This window comes from Panthera onca, chromosome B3, assembly GCF_046562875.1.
Source record: "Panthera onca isolate mPanOnc1 chromosome B3, mPanOnc1 haplotype 2, whole genome shotgun sequence".
NCBI classification, from domain to species: domain Eukaryota; kingdom Metazoa; phylum Chordata; class Mammalia; order Carnivora; family Felidae; genus Panthera; species Panthera onca.
In genome coordinates, this window is record NC_138344.1 from 66,480,477 (window position 1) to 66,506,812 (window position 26,336).

The following is a 26,336-nucleotide window of genomic DNA, read 5'->3' on the forward strand; positions in this document are numbered from 1 at the left end:
AAATTTTCCATTTATTTGTGTTTTTTTTTAGTTTTCATCAATCAATATTCTATAGTTTTCAGTGTACAGGTCTTTGAGTTCCTTGGTTATGTTTATTCCTAGGTATTTTATTACTTTTGACATAATAATAAATGGGACTGCTTTTTTATTTCTCTTTCTGATAGTTTATTAATAGTGTAATAAAACAGCAGATTTTCCTATGTTTATTTTGTGTCATTCAACCTTTGTTTGAATAACTTAAATTTGTTCTTAAGTTCTAATAGTTTTTGGGTGGAGTCTTTAGGGTTTATACAAATATAACATATCATCTGCAAATAGTGACAGTGTTACTTCTGTTTCAGTTTGGGTGTCTTTTATTTCTTTTTCTTGCATAATTGCTCTGGCTAGGACTTCCCATACTGTTGTGTCGTTTCTGATCTTAGAAGAAAAGCTTTCAGCTTTTCAACCTTGAGTATGATACTAGGTATGTGCTTGTCCTATAGATTATAATGTTTAGGTACATCCCACTTTCTTCAGAGTTTTTATCATAAGTGGATGTTGAATTTTTTCAAAGTTTTTTTCTGCATCTGTTAAGATCATGTAATTTTTATCTTCATTTTGCTAATGTGAAATGTCATATTAACTTTGTGGATGATGAATTCCTGTGCATCTTTCGAATAAATCCCACTTGATCATGGTGTTTTATCCTTTTAATGTATTGTTGAATTTAGTTTGCTAATATTTTTGTTTAGGATTTTTTTGTCTATGTTCATCAAGGGTATTGGCCTGTAATTTTCTTTTCTTGTAGTGTCATATCTGGTTCTGGTATCAGAGCAATGCTGTCCTCATAAAGTAAGTTTAGAAGTATTCCTTCTTCAAATTTTTGAAGGAGTTTGGGAAGGATTGGTATTAATTCTTAAATGTTTGCTAGAATTCACCTGTCTGGTCCAGAACTTTTGTTTGTGGGGAGATTTCTGATTACTGATTCAGTCTCCCTACCAGCAATCAGTTTGTTCATATTTCTATTTCTTCATGACTCAGTCTTGCTAGGTTGTATGTTTCTAGGAATTTATCCATTTCTTCTAAGTTGTCCAATTTGTTGACATACAATTTTTCATAGTAGTCCAAGCAGCATATTTTCTTTTTAATTTACACTTAGTACTTGAGAGTATGCCAAGACCTGTCATGTCCCAAAGGGAAGATCATAGTCAACACCTAAATTCGGGCTGATGAAAGACAGACCTAAGGCAGCAGATTTTAAAGTATGCAAATATGTGTAGTCCTGTGAGAAGATAAGCATAAGTCCCACTGGCCACTAGAGCTGGGCAATCTAGAAGTGTCCTGTCGTTAAGAGTTGGAAAAATCAGGGCCCAGATGACTGTGTAAGTTCCTTTTTGGGAGATACTGGTGAGGTAGAGGGAGATCACTGACCTATATCCCTGGAGCATGCCTAAGAATGGCCATAAATGTGTGCCACACCACAAGCCTGCCCCTCAGGCCTAACCTCCAGGACAGATAGGTCTTCTCCACAGAAAGACTGAAAATATGTTTCATTCATCTATCTGTGCAGTGCTCTAGGTGTGGCCACCTACCAGAACCTGTTTCTCATCTGGTTAGAGTCCCCTGGGACCCAGGAATGCAAGCCCCACAGGCCACCAGAGACAGCAGTCAAGGGGCATCCCCTTGGTTACTGCCACAAAAACTGGGCTCTGGATATAAAAATCAGGACATCAAATGTATGCACAAGCTCCCTTCCAGGGGATACTGCCTCTGCAGAGCACAGCATAGGAAGAACACAAAGAATGCACCTGCTTCTGAGTTCTCTGGGAGGATTACAGTGAGTTCTTTGATGTGTACTTCGTTAGAAGCTGGCCTCTCAGGCCACAGCTATGAAGACAAGCTAGTAGATGTCTTTCTTAGCAAGACTGGGTGCTGGGTCTGTTGCCCTTTGCCGTGCCCTGTGGGTGGTAACCAGTTAAGAACCCTCTCCATACTTATAGTCCTGTGGGATCCACAAGCTTAAGCCCCCTCTGTCAACCAGAGCCACACAATCTCGAGGTATCCCTTGATGGTGGTCATAAAAATCGGGGTCCAAGATGACTGTATAAGTTCTTTTGTGGGAGATCCCGGCCAGCTGGAGCAGGGCCAAGGAAACAATGCATGATGGCATCCATCTGCCTCTGTCTCCAGGGTGCACTTCAGTAACTTTCTAGATCTTTGCCAAACCAGAAGCCTGACCCTCAGTCTGTAGCTCCAGGACAAAGAAAGAAGCCTATGTCACAGAAAGACTGGTGTGCTTTAGTCTCCTGTCTGCACTGTTCCCTGGGGGTGACAACAAGCCTAGAGTCGTCTCTCTGATTGTTACAGTCTGGTAGGACCCAGAAACACAACCCCCCTGACCTCCAGCCGGGGCCAGGCATTCAAGAAGTATTTCCTAGGGGGCAGTCAGAAAACTGGGGAATCCGCTCCTTTTCATGAAGTGCCAGAGAGCTAGAACAATGCAGAGGGAGAGCATAAAGATGACGCTTACTAGCTTCTGTCACTGGAACTACCCCATCAGGCTCTAGATGTGTGCCAGATTAGTTGCTTGGTCCTTAGGCCAGTGCCTTAAGATAAGAAAATAAGCTTCTTTCACATAAAGTCTGCAAGCCTCTCCATGCTTCTGCGCTGGTACTTGGGGTAGGGGAGTCTGATCTTGCCAGCCCTTTAAAAGCCATTTATTTCTCAGTTTACTATAGTGTTGTGAGTCTCATGGAAAAAAGCTCTTGGTAATTTTGAAAACTAGATAAATGTTTAGGGGCTCATCTCTCACGTACAGGTCTTAAAAGTTGGAGAGCCCAATATGGGGGTTCAAACCCTTAGCTCCTCAGGGAAAAGCTCCAGGTTTTGAGTTCCCTCCTGATTGTGGGTAACCATTCCAGGGGTACGGTTTATGGTGAAATTGTGTCCCAGCTTCACCAACCCACTTTGGTGTGGATTTTTTCTCATTTGTCTGAGGTATAGGAGTTGCTTAGCTAGTATTTAGGGTTGTTTTTTTTTTTTTTTTCAGAGGAAATTGTTCCATAGGTAGCTATAGATCGAGTATGTCTGTGGGAGGAGGGAGTTCAGGGTCTTCTTATATTGCCGTTCTAAACCAGAACATCCAGACCTAGTTAAAGGCTAAAATTCCATTTCCCCTCCCCCACCTCATTTCCTATTTTACATGCACCAAGGTAACTGGAATAAATAGATGTTTTAATGCAGAGTAAGCCTGTAGCTCCCTATAGGTGCCAAATAAGATAAAGAAATACTCATCTGGAATGGAACAACTATTGTGCACATTTTTACATTGGATAGGACACAACTCTGCATTATAATATTAAATGCTAGTAGAAGCCAGTACTATGCGAGAAATCACAAAATCCCCATCCTTAGAGAATTTTTCAAAAATAATATTGAGTCTTATATAGTCTTACTGAAAACTAAGATGGGAACTAACATTATAGAGCTTCCACTGTGTGCCAGATAATATGTTAGGAAGATATATAGATACATACAGATATTTATATTCCACTCATTTAAGCATCACCCAGAGCTGCCAACCAAATATTAATTTATAAAGAAACTGAGACTCGGAGAGCCAGAGAATAGCTAATCCAGGATTCAAACCATTTTTGTCTCTCTTCAAAATTTAGGCTCTTTGTGCTACAGTATGGTGGTATGTTCTCACACCAGGATGGGTGTGAGAGCTGGAAATAACACACGATATCTGGCACATGGGTATCATGAAATAAATGGTAGCAATTATTATTACTGTTATTCACACTTCTTCCAAATGGTTTAGCGCAGATCCTGTGCTACTTTTATAGAAGTAATTTTATAGAATGTCTGCCTTCCATTTTCAAATCGCACTGTGGCAACTTACTACTTTTTGACAAAATAAAGAGATGACCAAATTTTCTGGGGCCTTCAGAGAACGTTATCTTTCCAGAGAATCAAAACTCCTGACCCGTTCCTTGCAGATGTATACCAGGAGGCTCATAAACTGCAGGTGGGTCTCCTGGTCAGACTTGATGTTAGACTTGACCCTGTCAGTAATGCAAGTTTATTCAATATTGGGGAAGTGCCAGGGAGGAGCAAGGTGGAAAGGCTCAATTAGCTATTTGGGCGAATGAAATGCCAATGAAATACCCTGAAGTAAACTAGTGTCTGCTTACAACCCCCTGGGGCTTTCTGAATAAACAGCCAAGAGAGAGCTAAAAAGTGCACTTGGGATTCTCTCTGACCCGAACCACTTGGAGAGGGTGAGGTTGGAAGGTGTGGCTATTATATAGGGGACCTTCTCCCTTTCTGTGAGTTTTCTCCATCCTGTGCCCGGCTGCTCTGGCAGGCTATCACTCACCACGGTGTATTGTGTTCCTTTTACTTTAACTTTGTGAGTTTTTATACAAGATCGTTCTTTTTTTACACAAGACCAGAGGCCCTACTTGCATAGTAGACCCAATGAAACAGCTACATTTTAATTAAATTTATACAGCTTTTATGACACCAGTGGGCAGCCTTCACTGCTACCCAGAGAAACCCCAGGGCCATCAGATGTACTTCACATGTAATTAATCTCTAATGCTCGACTCTGTAAGATAGGTAATAATACTGCCCAGATAGAAATGAGAGCTTCCGAGAAGACTCATATTAAAGATGAAGAGAGAAGCTTTAGGAGGAATTGGTTTTCAAGAGAGCAACAAAGTGTGAACTTTATTAAAAGGAAAAGAAATAATGGGGATATCTTGCATTAACTAAAAATGCTTGACATCTTCAATTTTTCAGTTTCTTTTATTTTGCCCCAGATAAATGTTTCAGGGTTTGTTTTTATAATGCATACCATGTGCAACGTTGTATTTGTAGCCTCATAGATTTAATATTTGGACAAAGGAAAGATTTGCTGTGTTCAGAAATTGAAAAAAGAGAGAAAGAGAAAAAAACAGAGACTAAATCCTTTAATAGAATTTAAATCTCTTTCCCTGAAAATATTTTGAGAAATTACTTTCAATCAAGAGTTTTTATTTTTAATTATCCAACTAACAACATGTTAAAATTGTATCCACATCACTTAGGCTGCACTAAAATGAATCTCAAAAGCTGCCTAAAAATGAATCCTCTCACTTGATCCGTACATATGGTGAGAGGAAGGAAGAAAAAGCATCCTTACTCTTAGTTCACAAGTTATAAAATGAACACCTGTAGAGATCACGTTGTTTGTGTAAGGTCAGTCAGGTGGCTAAGGGAGACTATGACTTCTGATGTATAACCTAATGGTGTTTCCATTCCACCGTCCTGGTTCTCTTGTCGTTTCCAGACCTTTTTAAAAACTTTACATATATACTAATATAAACCTCGTATAATATTAAAACCCATTATAATGATTGCTGACTACTCTGAGAGAAAATTACCTAGAAGAAGAGATCATGCCATTATTCTCTAAAAAAGTGTCAGTTATGGGGTGCCTGGGTGGCTAAGTCAGTTAAGGATCTGGATCTTGATTTTGGTCAGGTCGTGATCTCATGGTTCATGAGCTTGAACCCTGTGTTGGGCTTTGCACCATTATAGAAAGACAGAACCTGCATGGGATTCTCTCTCCTTCTCTCTTGGCCCCTCCCTCTGCTCATGTGCACATTCTCTCTGTCTCTCTCAAAATAAGCTTTAAAAAAATTATTCAAAAATCTCAGTTGTAGCCACATAGATTTTATGACACAGGACCCCTTAGTGGTACCTTCTTTTCTAGTCCCACCCTCATCTTGGATTCTTCACACAGGCTATCATTACTTCCATCCACTCTGTAGACTCTGCTAGAAACATCAGCATTATTTTTGCCTCTTCACTCCTGCATCGTATTCAGTTACCAGGCTCTTTGGTTCTACCTTCAAAAAGCCTTTGATCCCAAATAACCCCTCTTCTACCCATGTCCACTGCCACTGCTCTGATTTAAACCTTTATCTCTTTTCTGAAGTATGCCCATAAACCATAATTCTATTTTCTCCTCATTTTATCCTCCTCACTTTCACCGGAGTTATTGTTGGAAAGCTTTGATTCAATCATGATTCTTCTCCACTTAAAAATGCTTATTGACTGCATTCTGCTTACAAGATAGCATCCAGATATATTAACACATTATAGAAGGCTTTCCACACCTGTACCCAACATCTTCTCATTTCCTTCCTCTCATGTACTCTGTGTTATGTCCACAGGGTTAGGGGTGCTAATCTCACACTTCAACCCCCACTCCTGTGCAGTCACTAAATCTGCATATAACTTTTGACTCCCCAAAAATGTAACTACTAATAGCCTACTCTTGACTAGAAGCTTTAGAATAACAGTTGGTTAACATATAATTTTATATGCAATATATACTATATTCTTAGAGTGAAGTAAACTATAGAAAGAAAATGTTATTAAGAAAATCATAGGGAGAGGAAATGTGTTAAGAGTGATGTGCTCTAAATATATATAAATATATATATATATATATATATATATATATATATATATATATATATATATCTGCATAAAGTGGCCTCATGCAGTTCAAAGCTCTGTTGTGCAAGAGTCTGCTGTCTGCTGTGTATCCAAACCCCTGGGCTCTGTGGGAAGGGTCAGGTCCCCATAAATTAACCCTAAATTATTTGATTAGGTGTAACTGAAATGAAGACTCACACAGCCTGCACTCTGAATTAGTAACATGTAGACTTCTTTTGCTACCTTTCAAAAAATATTTACCAAGCCTCCAGAAGAGAGGGCAAACCTAATGATAATAATAATAACAAACCATTATTTGGTAAAGCCACTGAAGGAAAATATCAATATGTTTTAAAAACATGTACACGGTACACGCAGACACACAGACACAAATGAGAGAAGTTAATAATGTAGCAGTGCCTTTCATTACCAACTTGAACTTTTTTGTACCACATAAACAGCCATTGTAGGACCTAGAACGGCTTCGACTGTTCCTCCTATGCCACTGGATAATTAAGGCTTTTTATTCTATGGATAGGAAAAAATAAAGCTTATTTTGCCTAATATATGCCACCAAGCCATGATGTGAGACAGTGTAAGTTTCACCTGCTTCCTTGATTTTTCCAACCTCACAGTCTTAATAAGGATGAGACAGACAAAGCCGTGTAATACTTTGAGCTTCTAAAAATAATTAAAAACTTCAAGGTGTCTGTGTCTTATTCTTAAATCAAAATGATTTATGCTACTTATTATTTAATGACTGATGCTTTGACATCCTCATTGCACAGCTGCAACTGAAAATATCACATTGTGATATTTACAGTTGGAGGCGAGCGTTTTTGTTTTTATACTTTGTATTTAATTCATTCAACATCCTTCTCACTTCATTGCTCCTTCTCTCCCCTGGCAAGAATAAACTCATGCACTGAGCTTAGATCAGCTGTCAGTATCTGTGAGCTCTGAGAGGGTCCTGAATTTGGCAGAATACCCTCCCCTTCACAGGAGATATTCCAAATGAACGAGCTGAATGCTGGGCTTGCCTCCCCCTCGCAACCCAAATTTTTCAAAAGTCTTTAAACTCCTTCTTTATCCCTCCAACTCTCCAGGGGGATTGCGCTGATAAGGTTTCTGTTCATCAAAAGAATGGAATGGCAGTGGCTCTGCTATTCCCAGGACACCTCCTTCTGGAAAAGGGCGGCTTCTCCCCTGAGAAGCTATTATAAAGAACAGGAGTTCTCCAGCTCCCATCATGAATGCATCACTCCACTTCAGTTATTGTTTCTGTGGATTCCTTCTCCTCCTGTCTCTCTCCCCCACCCTCAAGCAGTTTTTAAAATCCATTACCTAGGGAGTTTCAAATTGTGTCTGACCTATTGATTCCATGAGATGGCCGTGTCCAATGGGCATGCAATACAATATACAACCTGAAGCCCAGAAAACGGCAACTTGCGGGTGAAAAGAGGAATACACAACAGTGAACCACAACTTGGAATTTCTAGGGAAATGAAATACTGTTTTGATTTGGGGTTGGAAAATGAGACGGTGTACATGAAGAAGCTATGGGCGGCATAAAGCATTATGCAGATGTAAGATACTGCCTTTGTTAACAATAATTGAATGATCTCAATCAGGGCCTATATGTCTTGCGTGTGTTTCGTCCACGTCTCTGGTCTGGATTTTAGAATGCTTAGTTGCTGGCATACACCTATAATTACAGGATATTTAAAAGGGAGGAGGATGTCTTATTAAAAGCCGTCTGTTCTCACCCTTTTGCGTTCCAGGAAAAGGTTTTGTGGGAGATAGTAGGGACAACTCAGAAGCAAACATTGCTTAATACGCCCTGTGATGCAGGGCATCTATCAGAGAAGAGTCTGCTGGAAAGCGACATCTTTTGTACTTTCCACTGGATATGAGTGTCTGGTCTAAGATAATTGCTATGCTATGGACCAAGATATTGGATAATTTAATTCTGTTTAATTCAACAAAAATCTTTATTTTGTGCTAACCTGTGACCCAATCGCTATGTTAGTCTCTCCAGGGATATTAAAAATATGTAAGACATGGCCCATAACCTAAAGGAGTTAAGGCTATAATTGAAGGAGCTTCCAATGCAATTGGTTTTAAAACAGGTAGGGGAGGAAAAGGTACTAAAAACTGTTATAAGATTCATTCTTCATTGTATTTCCTTTAACATATTAGCATGGACAATCAAGAAATGGTCATACTTTGGAGGAAAAATTAATACGAACAAATAAAATGGAAACCCAAGCTTTTATGTTGTGCCTCAAGCAACAAAGCCCTCCTTTTTCTATTTTTCTGCAGAGTAAGTGAAGGGACCTACAGGATTAGATATATAATGTGTGGCCACTCTTCAGTAACCACTATTGAACTTCAAAATGAGTTTAGTCATTAGCTTTGACAAATGAGGAGCCTGTTATTGATTTTTACACATGTCTATCATGGGATCTATTTAAAAAGAACAGTCAATTCCAAGAAAGATTATGTTAATCTTATTGGTTTGATTTCCTAATGGGAGGAGGCAGAACAGGGAATAAAAGCAGAGGTCCAGAAACTGGCAATATCTGTATCATTTTCTTAAGTCAATTCAGAAAACACTTTGGAAAAAAAAAATCAAGGATATCTGTCTCTTCTAAGAAAGCTAAGAATATATTGATAAATCATTCCAGACAATGTTAACCAACAGCTTGAGAAGTTCACGCAAAAGGACATTGACAGGAGGGATGCAATTACTAATTTATTTGTCTTTTTATGGTTCAGTTAAGAGTATCTTAGGTAGTCGAGCACATGGCAGCTCGTCAAACTTCACAGGGTAGCTGTCAGAGTTTTGACTGATGTACAAGCGCAACTAGCTCACGTTTGCCCTTCCTTTCAATGGAGTGCACGCAGGTAAGACAGCTTGTTGGTAATTTTTATTTAACGCTCCCAGGATCTGTGGCTGCACTTGCATTGAAAGTTCTGACAATAAAATTCCACTCCCTGAAATTTCCCGGGTTTCTGCTGCGAGCGTTTCTCCATCTAAGCAAGATACTTCCTCTGGGATTACACAACTCTTTAGGGTCTTTTCTGATGCTTTCTGATCTTGGAGACGGCTGTTAGTATGTTGGAGAATGTCGTATTTTGTTTTGTTGGGTTTTTTGGTTTGGTTTTGTTTTTTGTTTTTGGTGTTTGCGTTTTGTTTTTGCTTTTTTGTTTCTTTGTGTTTTGTTGTGGTTGTTAGCTCCACTGGAAAGGCATCTAAAAGAAAAATAAAACACAAGGAATTAGCAGTGCAGAGGCCCAGCAGGGCTCCAGGGAGGCCTTCATAATTCTGCATTGGCAAATGCCAACTTGTGCGCAGTTTGACAATTTTCAACCTTCCCCCTGCTCCCTCTCTCCATTCCAATCTGCTCATCAAATAAAACTATTCACTCCATGACTGTCTTTGATATCAGTCCTTGAATTTTACTTTATTTTTCTGAAAGCTGAGTTTGCTAGGCTAAATCTTCTTTAAAAACAGGCTCAAGGTCTGAACTGTTTGGTATCAGATCGCAAACCTTTTAATTATACAGGAGTCACAGACTAGTTTTCATACCCCCTCACATCCCTGGGCAATGTCTGAAGACAATAAATTGTAGTATGGCCTCGAAACGCCTTAAAATGGTAAAGGCAACTACTTAGCACACCTCACTTAGGAACTTCGTCTGCCCGTATGAGATTATGTCAGTGAGACATGCAGAGACCATCGTGTTTCAAAGGTCATGCAAAGTTATCATGATTTATTTCCTAACGTGAAACCCAGAGCTTGATTTGTATTCTCATGTAGGAAGTCTGAGGTGGTAGGACATAAGCAAATCTTTCGATGGCATTCTCTTGCAGTTATTAGGATTATTTTTCCCCAAAATGGCAATCATGTGGTACATTCTCATTGTATTTGTATAACTTCCTGTATTTGTGTAATTTCAGTGTTTTGGAATTCTACCTCTAACACCATGGTAATCATTTCATAAAAGGGTGTTTTATCACAGCGTAAAAACGTAGGAATGAAGTCCAGTTCTTTAAACTGAACAAGTGTAGTTTTATGGAAAAAAAAAAAAAAACAACTCATTGTTTTATCAGGAAAGGTAAGCTTGATTATTCTGAAGGAAAAAAACACCCTAAAACCTCAGGGCCTGTAAACAACAAAATGCATTCCTTGCTCCGCCCACTTGTACCCTGGGGCTTTTTGAGGGTTGATACATCTTTGAACGGTGTGAGCAGCATGGAAGAAGAGAGCTGAGCAACTTACATGCTGAACCTCAACATCTTCCAGCGGAAGGAACAACTACTATCTCTACATTTTATTGTTTAGAGCAAACCATGCAGCTCATCTCAGCTCAACAGGTTGGAAGTGTATAATACTCTGGACATTCTGGACATTCTCTAGTGTCTCTGGATACTCTCTAGTCCATACTTTTAATCTTAAAGAAGCCCCAGTGGTTATTTTGATCTTTGTGTCCTAAGCACTTATCACGCAGTCTGATCCAGAGTATTATTTAGTAATCGAATCAGGACTTAAACCCAGCTGTTTGACTCATTTTCCCCCACCCAAAACCTGTTCTGACGGCCCTCTGATACTGCTAACCGTGTACAAAGAGAGCACATATTTACAAAGAAGTCGGAGGCCATGGAGGGCTCCCATATCTTTATCTTTTTGTTTCAGAAAAAATCCCACAAGATAATTATAACAGGTGTTTTATCTTGATTTTGGATTTAAGAAAACAGGTTTAGTGGCTCACCTAAGACCCTGTAATAAGTGGTACAGCAAGGGCTCAATCGAGACTCCTGCCTGAATCCTACTGATTTGGCAGGTGTGGTATGGGTCAGCAGCCCCAGTGGCTGCACAGGTGCCCTTTGACATCTATTGCCCAGTGTCAGTTTCAAGTTCAATAGTCTTCACACATTTGCCTTGTGAACCTCTTTTCATCAAGTTCCAATTCACTTTGAATGGAAAATCCTGCCCTTGGTTTCTACAAATCTGTGACTCAGTCTTTTGCCCCGACTGCTCTCCCATGACTTTCTTGGCAAGCAGAGAAATTACCTGCCACAGTGGGGGAAATACTAACGCTCGTATCAAACCTGCAGTTGTAACACAAGTTTCCCTTAATGATGTGAGCTTGTAACTTCAGTGTAGGCCAAGGCAACATGAAATCAGGGGCTGCTTATAGAAGAATTGCCCCACAAGATCTGATTGCAGGCTTGTGGGATTTACTTGTTAGGATCGTGTTTTTAAATATCATGATTATATTATTCATGTTTTAGTAATTGATTTTTCTTTTATACAAGCTTTGTTTCCTTATTTTCCTTATTCCCATCTTATATTAATACATACTGTATTTTATTGGTTGATGAACATTCAGACTTAGTTTCACAGTGAAGCACCAGGAAGATATAAAAGGATGCTATTTGTAAATATCACTTGGAAAGAATCTTGTTTTACTTGCTAAATTTCAATTGATATTCAGTGACTCCTAACTGCTACCAAAAGGTTGTCTCTTTGGTCAGCCTATCATTTTCTCCCTGAGATTCTGTCTCTGGGTAAAAGCAGGTTTTTGCATCTTCAGAGAGAATGTGTGCCTGAACACCCCCCAAAAGTATACAAAAGTAGCTACATTAAGAACAGGACTATATATATTTATAGTAGTTATATCAAGCCATTTTCTTCAAAAATCATTTTACTCTGATAGGAATGTGGTTGTTTTAGGTCTTGAAGGATTATTCCTTACCCTGTGGTTTCTGTGAAGTCCAGATGTTTTCAAGATGGTGTTATGTGTGAAAACCATATATTTAGGAAGATTTGACCTCTTACACATTCCCTGGAGGTAAATAAGTTTAATACTTTGAAGTTGAAATGTGAATGTAGACATTTATAGAATAAGATTTTGCAGTGTCCTGGAAACAAAAATAGATAGTATGTTAGTTATGTCTATGATCTCCTTATAGTTATTTTAATATTCTGATAAAGCTCACTTAATATATATTTAAGTTGTGTGATAAAGTGTCAATTTATTAAATGAAAATTGAAAAACATGCCAAAGTTGATTTTAGTTCTGAGAGGATTGTGAAATGTTTTCAATATTTAGGAAAATAAAAGATTCACCTTAAAAGGAGTTAAAAATTATATGTACTTTTTGTCGTAAAATGGTGACAATATCTCTCAAAGTGATTATCTACATTAGTAGTTTAGACAATAGTAACTTGGCTGACATTGGTTTAGAAACGTTTTTTCCCCCACCAGTAATTTTATCATAAATGAAGTGTTTCATATTTGTGGGTCTATTTCTGGACTCTTCTGCTCCATTGGTCTATTTGTCCTTGTATCAATAATACATTGCCAATTACTATAGATTTAGAAGACTTATTATATCTGTTGGTGTAAATCCTTTAGATATGTGATTTTAGGCTGTTTTGGTTGTTCTCACTCTCTTGTTTCCATAAAAATTTTAGAATCTATTTGTCAGTATCCACAAAATAAAATTTTCTAGGAATTTGACATATTTGGAGAAAACTGCCAGCCAAGCTATAAATGCACTCTATCTGACTTATTTTAGCCTTATTTTCTCTCAGTAATGTTTTATAGTTGTCAGTGCAGAAAACTTACATATTTTTATGAGATTTATTCTTCATATTAGATTTTATGTTCTTATAAGTGGTATTAATTTTCATTTTCTAAATGTCCATTGCAAGTGTATAAGAACACAATTCATTTATACTTATTGATTTTGCCTTGTAGCCAGGGATTTTGTTAAATTCATTTATTAATTCTATTGGATTTTGTAGGTTCTTTTGGAGTTTTTAGGAACCCAAGTGTTCTGTGAATAGTTTTATTTTACCTTTCCATTCCATATACCTTTATTTTTTTTCCAGCTTTGAGATACAATTGATATGGAACACTGTGTAAGTTCAAGGTTTACAACATAATTTGGTACCCTTAAATGTTGCAAAATGACTACCACAGTAGGGTTAACACCTCCATCACTTCACAGAATTACTGTTTCTTTTTTGTGGTAAGAACATTTAGATCTACTCTCTTAGCAACATTCACCTATATAGTACAGTATTGTTATATTATGTCCCAGAACTTATAACTGGAAGTTTGTGCCCTCCATTTATCTGTAATGTCTATTTCTTTGTATTGCATTAGCTAGGACCTCTAATGCAATACTTCATAGAAGCAAAACATTGCTCTAGTTTTGCACTTTAAAAAAAATTGTAAATGCCTTATGATTAAAAAGTTTCTCGATTCTTCAGTTTAAGGAATTTGTGTATGCATGTGTGTATTTAAGTCATAAAAGGGTATTAAATTTTATCACATACTTTTCTGGGTCTATTGGAATCATAAGCTTTTTTCCCCTATATTAACATGGTAAATTCAATTTATTTTTGTAAGTTAATCCATCCTGGCATTCCTAGAACGAACCCAACTAGATGTTCTTGCTATCCTTCTTTACGAAGGGAAGAGGATTGAATTTAGTAATAATTTTATTTAAAAAAAAATTTTTTTTAACGTTTATTTATTTTGGGGACAGAGAGAGACAGAGCATGAATGGGGGAGGGGCAGAGAGAGAGGGAGACACAGAATCGGAAGCAGGCTCCAGGCTCTGAGCCATCAGCCCAGAGCCCGACACGGGGCTTGAACTCGCGGACCGCGAGATCGTGACCTGAGCTGAAGTCGGACACTTAACCGACTGAGCCACCCAGGCGCCCCAATTAGGTATTTCTGTCTACATTCAAAAAAAGAGGTTGGCCTATAATATTGTTTTGGGTTTTTTTTGGGAGGGAGATATGTTCTTGTTAAGTTTTGGTTGCATGATTTATGCTTGTCTCCTAAAATTAATTGGAAACTATTCCTATTCTTCTACTACTGGACACGTTTGTGTACGATTGATGCTTTTTTTGTTTTCTTCTGATATTTGGAATAATTTACCTATGAAGTTATTTAGGCCAGAAGTTTTTCTTGTGGAAAGGTTTTAAATTAAGTATTCAATTTATTTAAAAATATAGAACTATGCAGTTTTCCCATTTCTTCCTTTTTCCATTTTGGTAATATGTTTTTTGTCACATATATTCATTTTACCCAAGTTTTCAAATTTATTGTTATTCACCATATTTGTATTTGTTGACCTCCTTCACCCATTTTGCCCATCTCACACCCCCTGCTTCTGTTTTCTATTATCTATGAGCTTGGTATTTGTTTTGTTTGTTAGATTGGACTATAAGTGAGATCGTATGAGATTTGTCTTTTCTCATTTATTTCACTTAGCATAAGTGATCTTAACATAAGATCTACATATGTTGTTGCAAATGACAAGATTTCTTCTTTTTAATGGCTAAATAATCTATTGTATGTAAATACCATGTTTACTTTATCTGTTCATCCATTGACGGACACTTAGGTTGTTTCTGTATCTTGGCTATTGTAAATAATGCTGCCATAAATATAGAGGTGCATATATCTTTTTGAGTTAGTGTTTTTCATTTTCTTTGGATAAATACCCATAAGTGTAATTGCTAGATCATCTGGTGATTTTATTTCTAATATTTTATGAACCTCCATACTGTTTTCTGTAGTGGCCACACCAATCTATCAACAGTGTAAAAGGATTCCCTCTTCTCCACATCCTCGCCATCATTTGTTATCTCTTGTCTTTTTGATAGTAGCCATTCTAACAGGTGAAGGGATATCTCATTGTGGTTTTAAGTGGCATCTACCTGATAACTGATGTTGAGCATCTTTTTATACATCTATTGGCAATCTGTAGGTCTTCTTCTGAAAACGTCCATTGAGATCCTCTGCCCATTTTTTAATCAGGTTGTTTTTTTGGCTATGGATTTGTATGAGTTTATATATTTTGAATGTTCACCCCTTATCAGACATATGATCTGCAAATATTTTTTTCCTATTCAGCGAGTTGCCTTTTTGTCTTGTTGATGGTTTTGCTTTGCTGTGCCGAAGATTTGTATCTTGGTGTCGTCCCATGTGTTTAGCTTTGTTTTTGCTGCCTCTCTTTTGGGTGTCAAACTGAAACACTCCTCACCAAGACTGATGTCATGGAGCTTATCACCTAGTATTTTTCTAGGAATTTTATGGCTTCAGCAATTATGTTCAAATCTTTGATCCATTTGGGTTAGTTTTGTGTATGGTGTAAGGTATTGATCCAGTTTTATACCTTTGCATGTGGCTGGCCAGTTTCCCAGCACCATTTATTGAAGAGACTATCTTTTCCACATTGTATATTTTTGTCTCCTTTGACCGTAAAATTGACCGTAAATGCATGAGTTTATTTCTCGATTCTGTATTCTGTCCCATTGACATGTATCTGTTTATATGCAAATACCATACTGTTTTGATTACTATACCTTTGTATTATTGTTTGAAAAAGGAAACCTGATGCCTCCCACTTTGTTATTTTTTCTTAAGATTGCTTTGGCTATTCAGGATCTTTTGTGATTCCATACAAATTTCAGAATTGTTTGTTCTGTACCTGTGCAATATGCCGTTGTAATTTTGATAGCAGTTGCACTGAATCTGTAGGTTGTTTTGTACATGTAGTATGGACATTTTAACGATATTAATTCTTGCAATCCATGAACACAAAGTATCTTTCCATTTATTTGTGTCTGCTTCAATTTTTTTCATCAGTGTCTTCTACTTTTCAGTGTACAGGTCTTTCACCTCCTTGGTTAAATTATCCTAGATGTTTTATTCTTTTTTTTATGCAGTTGTAAATGGAATTGTTTTCTTAATTTCTGGTAATTTATCTGTGTGTAGAAATGGAACAGATTTTGTATTTTGATTTTGTATCCTGCAACTATACTGAATTTGTTTAGTTCTAACAGATTATTTTTTGGTGGAGTCTTTGGGAGTTTCTATGTATTATAGTATCACTTCATCTGCTAATAGTGAGAGTTTCAGTTCCTCTGTTCTACTTTGAATGCCTTTTATTTATTTTTCTTGCCTAATTGCTTGGCTATGACTTCTAATACTATGTTGAATAAAAGTGGCAGACTGGGCATCCTTGTCCTGATGCTGATCCTAGAAAAAAAGTTTTCAGCTAAGAGATGTCAACTGTGGCCTCATCATATATCGCCTTTATTATGGTTAGGTACACTTCTTCTATACCCACACTGTTGAGAGTTTTTATCATAGATGGATATTGAATTTGTCAAATGCTTTTTGTACATCTATTGGGATGATCATATGGTTTATTACTGCATGTTTGTTGAATGAATAAATTAGTATAGTTTATTTAGTATTAGCACAGAGTTTAAGTACTAATAGAGGAAAAATTATAATTCTTTAAAGGCATGATGGAACCAAAGTAAGCAAAGTGGAATTGTTTGCATTTTTTTTCTTTTCTTCCAGTATAGTTGACACACAATGTTACATTAGTTCAGGTGTACAGTATAGTTATTTGACAAGTCTGTGTTATGCTATGTTCACACTTATAGCTAGCTACCATCTGTCACCATATGACACTATTAAAATACCATTGGCTATAGTCCCTATGCTGTACCTTTCATCTTTGTGATTTATTCATTTCATAACTGGAAGCATGTATCTCCACTTACCTTTGCCCATTTTGCCCATTCCCACAACCCCTTCCCCTCTGGCAGTCACCAGGTTGTCCTCTGTATTAATGGATCTGTTTCTGATTTATTCACTTGCTTTGCTTTGTTTTAGATTCCACATATAAGTGAAATCATAAGATATCTGTGTTTCTGTATCTTATTTCATTTAGCATAATGCCCTCCCCATCCATCCATTCTGTTGCAAATGGAAAACTCTCATATTTTTTATGGCTGCATAATATTCCTGTGTGTGTGTGTGTGTGTGTGTGTGTGTGTGTGTGTGTGTTTAACACCCATGCTCATCCCAAGTTCCCTCCTTAACACCCATCACCCATTTAGCCCATTTCCCCACCCACCTCCCCTCCAGCAACCATTAGTTTGCTCTCTATCATTAAGAGTATCTCTTATGGTTTGTCTCCCTCTCTTTTTTTCTTTCTCCTATGTTCATCTGTTTTGTTTCTTAAATTTCACATATGAGTGAGATTATATGGTATTTGTCTTTCTCTGACTGACTTACTTCACTTAGCATAATACACTCTAACTCCATCTACGTTGTCGCAAATGGCAAGATTTCATTGATGGCTGAGTAATATCCCATTGCATATGTATATATACCACATCTTATTTATCCATTCATCAGTCAGTGGACATTTGGGCTCTTTCCAAAATTTGTTGATAATTCTGCTGTAAACATTGGAGTTCATGTGCCCCTTTGAATAAGTATTTTTTTTTTTCATCATTTAAGTAAATACCTATTAGTGCAATTGCTGGATCATCGGGTAGTTCTATTTTTAACTTTTTGAGGAAACTCCATACTATTCTCCAGAGTGGATAGACCAGTTTGCATTCCCAGCAACAGTGTAAGAGTGTTCCCCTTTCTCTGCATCCTCTCCAACACCTGTTGTTTCCTGTGTTGTTAATGTTAGCCATTCTGACAGGTGTGAGGTGGTATCTCATTGTAGTTTTTATTTATACTTCCCTGAGGATGAGTGATACTGAGCATCTTTTCATGTGTCTGTCAGCCATCTGAATGTCTTCTTTGGAAGAATGTCTATTCATGTCTTCTGTCTATTTCTTAACTAGATTGTTTTTTGGGTGTTGAGTTTTGATAAGTGTTTTATAGATTTTGGATACTAACCCTTCATCAGATATGTCATTGGCAAATATCTTCTCCCATTCTGTTGGTTGCCTTTTAGTTTGCTGATTGTTTCTTTTGCTGTACAGAAGTTTTGTGTTTATTTGTTTTTGTTTTTGATGCTGTCTCAGTAATTAACTTTTGCTTTTATTTCCCCTACCTCTGGAGATGTGCATACTAAAAAATTTGTGCAGCCAAGTTCAAAGAGGTTGCTGGCTGTGTTCTCCTCTGGCATTTTGATGGTTTCTTGTCTCACATGTAGGTCTGTCATCCACTTTGAATTTATTTTGGGCAAGAAAGTGGTCCAGTTTCATTCTTCTGCATATTGCTGTCCAGTGTTCCCAACACCATTTGTTGAAGACACTGTTTTTGTTGTTGTTTTTTTTTTTCAATTGGATATTATTTCCTGCTTCATTGAGGATTAGTTGATCATATAGGTGTGGGTCCATTTTGGGGCTTTCTATTCTGTTCCATTGATCTCTTTTTGTGCCAGTATCATGCTGTCTTGTTGACAACACTTTTGTAATATAGCTTGAAGTCCAGAATTGGAATGCCTCCAGCTTTGCTTTTCTTTTTCAAGATTGCTTTAGCTATTGGGATCTTTTGTGGCTCATACACGTTTTAGGATTGTTTGTCCTAGCTCTGTGAAACATGCTGGTGGTATTTTGATAGAGTTGCTTTAAAAGTGAAGATTGCTTTGGGTAGTACAGACATTTTAACAATATTTTTTTCTTCCAATCCATAAACGCGGAATGTTTTTCATCTTTGTGTCATCTTCCATTTCTATCCTAAGTGTTCTATAGATTTCAGAGTAAACATCTTTTACCTCTTTGGTTAGGTTCATTCCTAGGTATCTTATGGGTTTTGGTGCAATTACATTTAGATCTTTAATCCACTTTGAGTTTATGTTTGCGTAGGTGAAAAAGTGGTCCAGTTTCATTGGTTTGCATATAGAGGTCCACTTTTCCCAGCACCATTTATTAAAAAGACCATCTTTTCCCCGTTGTATATTCTTACATCCTTTAGTTCACCATATAAACGTGGGTTTATTTCTGGACTCTCTATTCTGTTCCATTGATATGCCTATTTTTTTGCCATTACCATACTGTTTTAATTACAATAGCTTTGTAGAATATCTTGAAATTTGAGACAGTGATACCTCTAGCCTTAGGTCTTCTTTCTCAAGAATGCTTTGGATACTCAGGGCCTTCTGTGGTTCTATACACATTTTAGGATTATTTTTTCTATTCTGTGAAAAATATTGTTGGCATTTTCATAGAAATTGAATTGAATCTCTAGATTGCTTTGGATAAATGAACATTTTAACAATATTCCTCCAGTCCATTAGCATGGACTGTCTTACCATTTGCGTCCTCTTTGATTTCTTTCATCTATGTTTTATGGTTTTCAGAGTATAAGTCTTTTATATTCTTGGTTACGTTTATTCTTGGTATTTTATTATTTTTGGCTTAACTGGAAATGAAACGTTCTTTTCTGCTACTTTGTTATTAGTATATAGAAGTATAATAGATTTTGTGTATCAACTTTTATTCAAATTTACTGAATTCATTCTAATGAAATTTAGGTAGAATCTGTAGGGTTTTCTGTGTATAGTATGTCATCTACAAATAATGACAGTTTCATTTCTTACTTAGTGTTGTGTATGCCTTTTATTTTTTGTCTGATTCCTGTGGCTAGGACTCCCAGTGCTATGTTGAATAAACATGGTGAGAGTGGACTTAGTGAAACTTGTTCTTGTTCTTGAACTTAGTGAAAAAACTTTTTCACTACTGAGTATGATGTTAGCTGTTGTTCTATCATATATGGCTTTTATTATGCTGAGGTATGTTCTCTCTAGATGCATTCTCTTGATAGTTTTTATCATGATTGCATATTGAATTTTGTCAAATGCCCTTTCTGCATCAATTGAGGTATGATTTTTATCTTTTATTTTGTTAATGTGGTGTACCACATTGATTGATTTGCAAATATTGAACCATTCTTGCATCCCTGGAATAAATCCCACTTGATCCAGGTGAATAATCTTTTTAATGCATCATTCATTGCAGTTTGCTAATACTTCTTTTAGGATTTTTTTTAGCCATGTTTATCAGGGATATTGGCCTATAGTTTTTTTTGTGGTGTCTTTCTCTGGCCTTAGTATCAAAATAATGCTGGCCTCAAAGAATATATTTGAAAGATTTCCTTTCTCTTCCATTTTTTTTGGAATTGTTGACAATAGGTATTAACTCTTCTTTAAATGTTTGATAGAATACACCTGTGAATCCATCTAATTTTAGAGTTTTATTTGTTGAAAGTCAATTACGGATTCTGTGTCATTACTAATAATTGGTCTGTTCACATTTTCTGGTTTTTTTCCTGATTCAATTTTGGAAGATTCTATGTTTTTAGGAATTTATCCATTTCTTTTAGTTTGTCCAATTTGTTGGCATATAATTTTTCATAATATTCTTTTATAATCCTTTGTATTTCTGTGGTGTTGATTATTACTTATTCCCTTTCATTTCGGACGTTGTTTATTTGGGTTCTCTCTTTTATTTTGATGAGTCTGTCTAAAGGTTTACCAATTTTGTTTATATTTTCAAAGAACCAACTCTGGGTTTCATTGATATTTTTTTCTCTTGTCTCTTCAGTCTCCATTTCATTTATTTCCACTATGATCTTTATTATTTTCTTTCTTCTGATAACTTGGGCTTTGTTTGTTATTCTTTTTCCAATTCCTTTAGGTGTGAGGTTACAGTTTTTGAGATTTTTGTTTCTTGAGGTAGTCCTGTATCACTACAAATTTCTGTCTCAGAACTGCTTTCACTGTGTCCTAAAGATTTTTGAAATACTGTATTTTCATTTAGATTTGCCTTCATGTTGTTTTTTTTTTTTTTTAATTTCATCCTTGTTGACCCATTGGTTATTTGGTAGCATGTTTAGCCTTCATGTGTTTGTATATTTTCCAGTTTTATATTTCTTTTTTGTAACTGATTTCTAGTATCATACCATTTTGGCTGGGAAAGATGCTTGATAGGATTTCAATCTTCTTAAATTTATTGAAACTTGTTTTGTGCCCTAACAGGTGATCTATCTTCAAGAATGTTCAATATGTACTTGAAAAGAATGTGTATTCTGATGTTTTGGGATAGACTGACTTGCATGTATCTATTAAATCCATCTGGTCTAATGTGTCATTCAAAGACACTCTTTTCTTATTGATTTTCTGCTTGGATGATCTATCCATTGATGTGTTTAGCATGTTAAAGTCCCCTACTATTACTAAATTACTGTCAATTTCTCCCTTTATGTCTGCTAATCTTTGCTTTATGTATTTAGGTACTCCAATGTTGGGTATACAGATATTTATAATTATTATATCCACTTTTTGGACTGATCCCTTTATCTCTATGTAATGCCTTGTTACATTCTTTGTTTTAAAGTCTGTTTTGTTTGATATAAGAATTGCTACCACAGCTTTTTTCTTTTTATTTTTTTTTTTTTGCTTCTTCGATTTGCATCCCTTCACTTTCAGTCTGTATGTGTCTTTAGTCTTTAGTTTTGAACTGAGTCTCTTGTTGGCAGCATATAAATGGGGTTTTTTTTGTTGTTTTTTTTTTAATCAATTCTGTAACCCTTTTTATTTTTAACGTTTATTTATTTTTGAGGCAGAGAGAGAGATTGACAGAATCTGTAACAGGCTCCAGGCTCTGAGCTGTCAGCACAGAGCCCAACGTGGGGCTTGAACTCACAGACCGCACGATCATGACCTGAGCCGAAGTTGGATGCTTAACCGACTGAACCACCCAGGCGCCCCACCCTATGTCTTTTGATTGCAGCATTTAGACGATTTACATCTAAAATAATTGATAAGCATATACTCTGCCATTTTGTTAATTGTTTTCAGGTTGTTTTTGTAGTTCTCTGTTGCTTTTTCTCTTGTCACTGATGACATTTTATATGTTATTCTTAGTTTTATTTTTTGGTATTATAGGTTTTTGATTTGTTGGTTACCATGAGGTTCAATCTATAACATCCTAAGTATATAGGAGTCCACATAAGTTGATAGTCACTTAAGTTCAAACACATTCTTAAAATACTTCATTTTTACTCCCCCTTTCATGTTTCATATATATGTTGTCATATAATTTTTATGAGTCTCCTTGAATTACTTTTTTGATATAATTCAAATGATTATTTTTGCCAGATTAGCTTTATAAGTGATCATTTTACTATTGTCACTGTATGTTTGTTTTTATTCACGACATATTTTCTGTCCATAATTTTTCTTCTAATTACTGCCCTTTCTTTTCCACTTAAAGAAGTCCCTTTAACATTTTTTTGTAAGGACATTTTAGTAGTAAGGGACTCCTTTAACTTTTGTTTGAGAAGATTTTTATTTCTCCTTCAATTCTGAATGATAATATTACTGGGTATTCTTGGTTTTAGGATTTTTGTCTGTTTTTCCCTTTAGCACTTTGCATATATTACGCTACTCCCTTCTGGCCTAAAAAATTTCTACTAAAAAAATCAACTTTGGGGTTTTCCTTGCACATAACTAGTTGCTTGTTTCTTGTTGCTTTTAAAAATTCTCTATATATCTTGAATCTTCAATATTTTATTATGTGTCATGGTATGGATACCTTTGAGTTCATCTTGGTTGGAACTCCCTGTGCTTTTTGAACCTGAATGTCTGTTTCCTTCCCCAGGTAGGGAAGTTTTCATCTATTGTTTCTTCACACAAGTTTTCTATCTCTTTCTCTCTCTCTCTTCTGCTTCTGGGACCCCTGTAATGTGAATGTTTGTTTGCTTGATGTTGTCCAAAAGATCTCTTAACCTGTTCTCATTTTTAATTTTTTTTTTCTTTTTGCATTCAGCTTGGGTGCTTTCCAGATCACTGATCTGTTTTTCTGAATCTTCTAATTTACTGTTGATTCCATCTAGTGTATTTTTTCATTTGTTATTTTTCAGCTCTGCTTTTTAAAATATTTTCTCTTTGTTGAAGTTCTTGCTGAGTTTATCCACTCTTCTCCCCAGTCAAGTGAGCATCTTAATGACCATTACTTTGAACTCTTTATCATGTAGATTGCTTATGTCCATTTCATTTAGTTCTTTCTCTGAGGTTTTGTCTTATTCTTTCATTTGGAGCATATTTCTGTCTCTTCATTTTGCTTGATTTCTGTGTTTCTGTAAATTACATGGAATCGCTGCTTCTTCTAAACCTGAAGAAATGGTCTTGTGTATGGTCATTACCTGTGTAGATTGTGTGTGTCTGGTACCTTTGGCTAGCACGGGTTGGGGTCGCTGGGTGCTTTGTGCTGGGGCTGCCTTGGCAGGATGGCTGAACTCGAAGTGAGCATGGGCCAGAGCAGTCCCAGGCTTCTGTGCACAGAGGGCTCCCTAGAAAGTCCTCCAAAGAAAAGTAAGCATGAGTGGTTCCTGAGTGCTCTGCACCAGGGATACAATGACAAGTCATCTGGAGCCAAAGGGGTGCAGGCCTGAAGTATTTCAGGGTACTTTCACCTGTGTCTTTTTGGCGAGACAGTGGAGCTAATAGTGTGAGTACTGTGAGAAGTGTTTAAGTGTTCACTATTCTGGGGCTCCCTTGGTAGGTCTGCTGGGGCTGGTGTGGGCAAGGGGTCTGGGTGTCACTGAGTCAGGGGGTCAGTCAGAGCAGTTCTGGACTCTGCTCCTGTCTAGATTATCATGATAGAAGGAAAATGTAAGCCATGGCATTTGCCTGCTCCTCTGATCTAGAGAGAGTTCCAGCAGCTCCCCAAATGCTTGTCAGAGTTCTAGGGCTGGTTTCTTTATACTTCAGTTGCTCTTTTAAACCACAGTGTTTTATTATGCCCCAAGGCAAAAGAATCTGCTCACACTATCTCCATATTGTCCCTCTCCACTGCAATTTGCAGATTTGGGAGATGGGGGTTCCCTTAGTCATCATGTCTCCATCTCTTTTATTCTCTATATGGTCTCTTAGTCTTTTGTTACACAGGAGCTATTCAGTCAGTCCTCAGTTCTCCTTCAAGAATTGTTCCATAAACAGATATAGATTTGATTTGTGGAGAAGATGAGTTCAGGGTCTTCTACATTGTCAACTTGGACTCTCCTGATTATAATTTTTATCTTCATTTTGTTAATGTGGTGTATCACACTGCTTGATTTGTGAATGTTGAACCATCCTTGCATCACAGGAATAAATCCACTTGATAGTGGTATATGATTTGCTAATTTTTTAAATTTTATTTGCTAATGTTTTTTAAAGATTTTTGCATCTATGTTCATCAGGAATATTGGCCTGTCCTTTTATTTTTTGGGGGGGGGGGGATTAGGCAGAAAGGAGTGTTTTTATCTGGTTTTGGTATCAGTGTAATGCTGGCCTCTAAAAATAAGTTTGGAAGTATTCCTTTCTCCTCTATTTTCTAGAAGAGTTTGATAAGAATTGGTATTAATTATTCTTTAAATGTTTGGTAGAATTTACCAGTGTAGCCATCTGGTCCTAGGCTTTTGTATATTAGGAGGTTTCTGGTTACCAATTCATTCTCCCTACTGTTCAATGTTTAGATTTTATATTTCTTCACGATTCAGTCTTGGTAGGTTGTGTATGCCTCTAGGAATTTATCCATTTATAGGTTGTCCATTTTGTTGATGTGTAAGTGTTTATAGTAGCCTATTATAATTCTTTGTATTTTTTTGTAGTAGCAAGTGTAACACCCCTTATTTCATTTCCAGTTTTTGTCTTTTTATCTTCATGAGTCTAACTAATGGCTTATTAACTTTATCTTTTCAAAGAACCAACTCTTAGTGTCATTGATCTTTCTCTTATCTTTTTAGTCCTTATTATTTCCTTCCTTCTATTAGTTTTGGGATTTTTTCTTTTTTAGTTACTTGAGGTATGAAGTTGGGATGAGATATTTCTTGTTTCTTGACATAGGCATTTATCACTATGAACTTTCCTCTTGGAACTGCTTTTGCTGCATCTTATACAAGTATTGGTATGCTGTATTTCCATTTTTATTTGTCTCAAAGTATTTTTTGTCTTAATTTTTTCTTTGACCCATTCAATGGTTATTCAGTAGCATACTGTTTAATTTCTACATATTTGTGAATTTTCTAGTTTTCTTTTTGTAAATTATTTCTAGTTTCATACCACTGTGATTGAATAGATGCCTGATAGGATTTCAATCATCTTAGAGTTGTTTTGTGGCCCAACATATCATTTACCCTGGAGAATACTTCATGTGCACTTAAGAAGAATATGTATTCCATTGCTTTTGGATGAAATGTTCTGCATGTACCTATTAAGCCAAAAACTTATAGATGAATATTCAACTGTTCATTTCTTACCATCTGGCCGCAAATATAATGACCTTTTCTCAATTATTAAATTTTTAGAACATTTGACACTGTTCACCATCTATTTCATCTTGAATATTCCTCTTACATATGAAACTGAACTAACCTATTTTTTCCTCAGATTTGTCTTCTTTCCCCATATACAATGTACATAATAGATCTTGCCCTTTTCTATTTTATTTCTACACTGTCTTATAATTGCTGCTGTAGGATAAATGAGAATATTCTTTCAAACTACAGTTTCAAATTTGCCATTGCCTAGTGGACATTCTATTGCAAAAGATGTCTGAACTTCCAACTTAACATTCTAAAAATAAGTTCTTATCATCTATCACCCTACCAAATTCTGAAGCAAAAGCTTCTATAGATTTTCACATATTGTCAATAATGTAATTCCCCTAGTTATCCAAGCTTGAAATTTCACTTATCCTTCAATTATACAAACCTTTCACTATGAATTGTGTTCTAACTAGTGTTCCAACTCTTAACTATCATGAATTCATCTTGATTTCATTTTCTTCTATTTTCTCAGAAAATTCATTTTTTTTCACCTTGCACTGTTGATTAGGCCCCTAAATGGGGCCTAACTCAAACTCTAGTTTTTCCCTTTGTCAGTCTATCCAAACCATCTGATCGTTCCTTCAAATTAGGAAAATAAATCCTCTTTATTGCCTCTAGAACAAAGCTCAAAAATCCTAATTTGACTTTATTGACCCACCTTTTCTCTTATTCTCACCTATACTTTTTTCTCTAATCTCTA

The 26,336-nt window shown here is 36.4% G+C and overlaps 1 long non-coding RNA gene across 1 annotated transcript in view; it reads right to left on the reverse strand.

Moving 5' to 3' along the window:
- Positions 1 to 9,215: 9,215 nt before the first annotated feature.
- The window catches only part of LOC132669297 (uncharacterized), a 142,921-nt gene continuing 125,800 nt past the window's right edge, over positions 9,216 to 26,336 (reverse strand). The window contains exons 2-3 of the long non-coding RNA XR_009606071.2: positions 12,234 to 12,399; positions 9,216 to 9,726 (exon numbers count right to left, since the gene is read on the reverse strand). This is a non-coding gene — a long non-coding RNA (uncharacterized LOC132669297). The remainder of the gene's footprint in view (positions 9,727 to 12,233; positions 12,400 to 26,336) is intronic.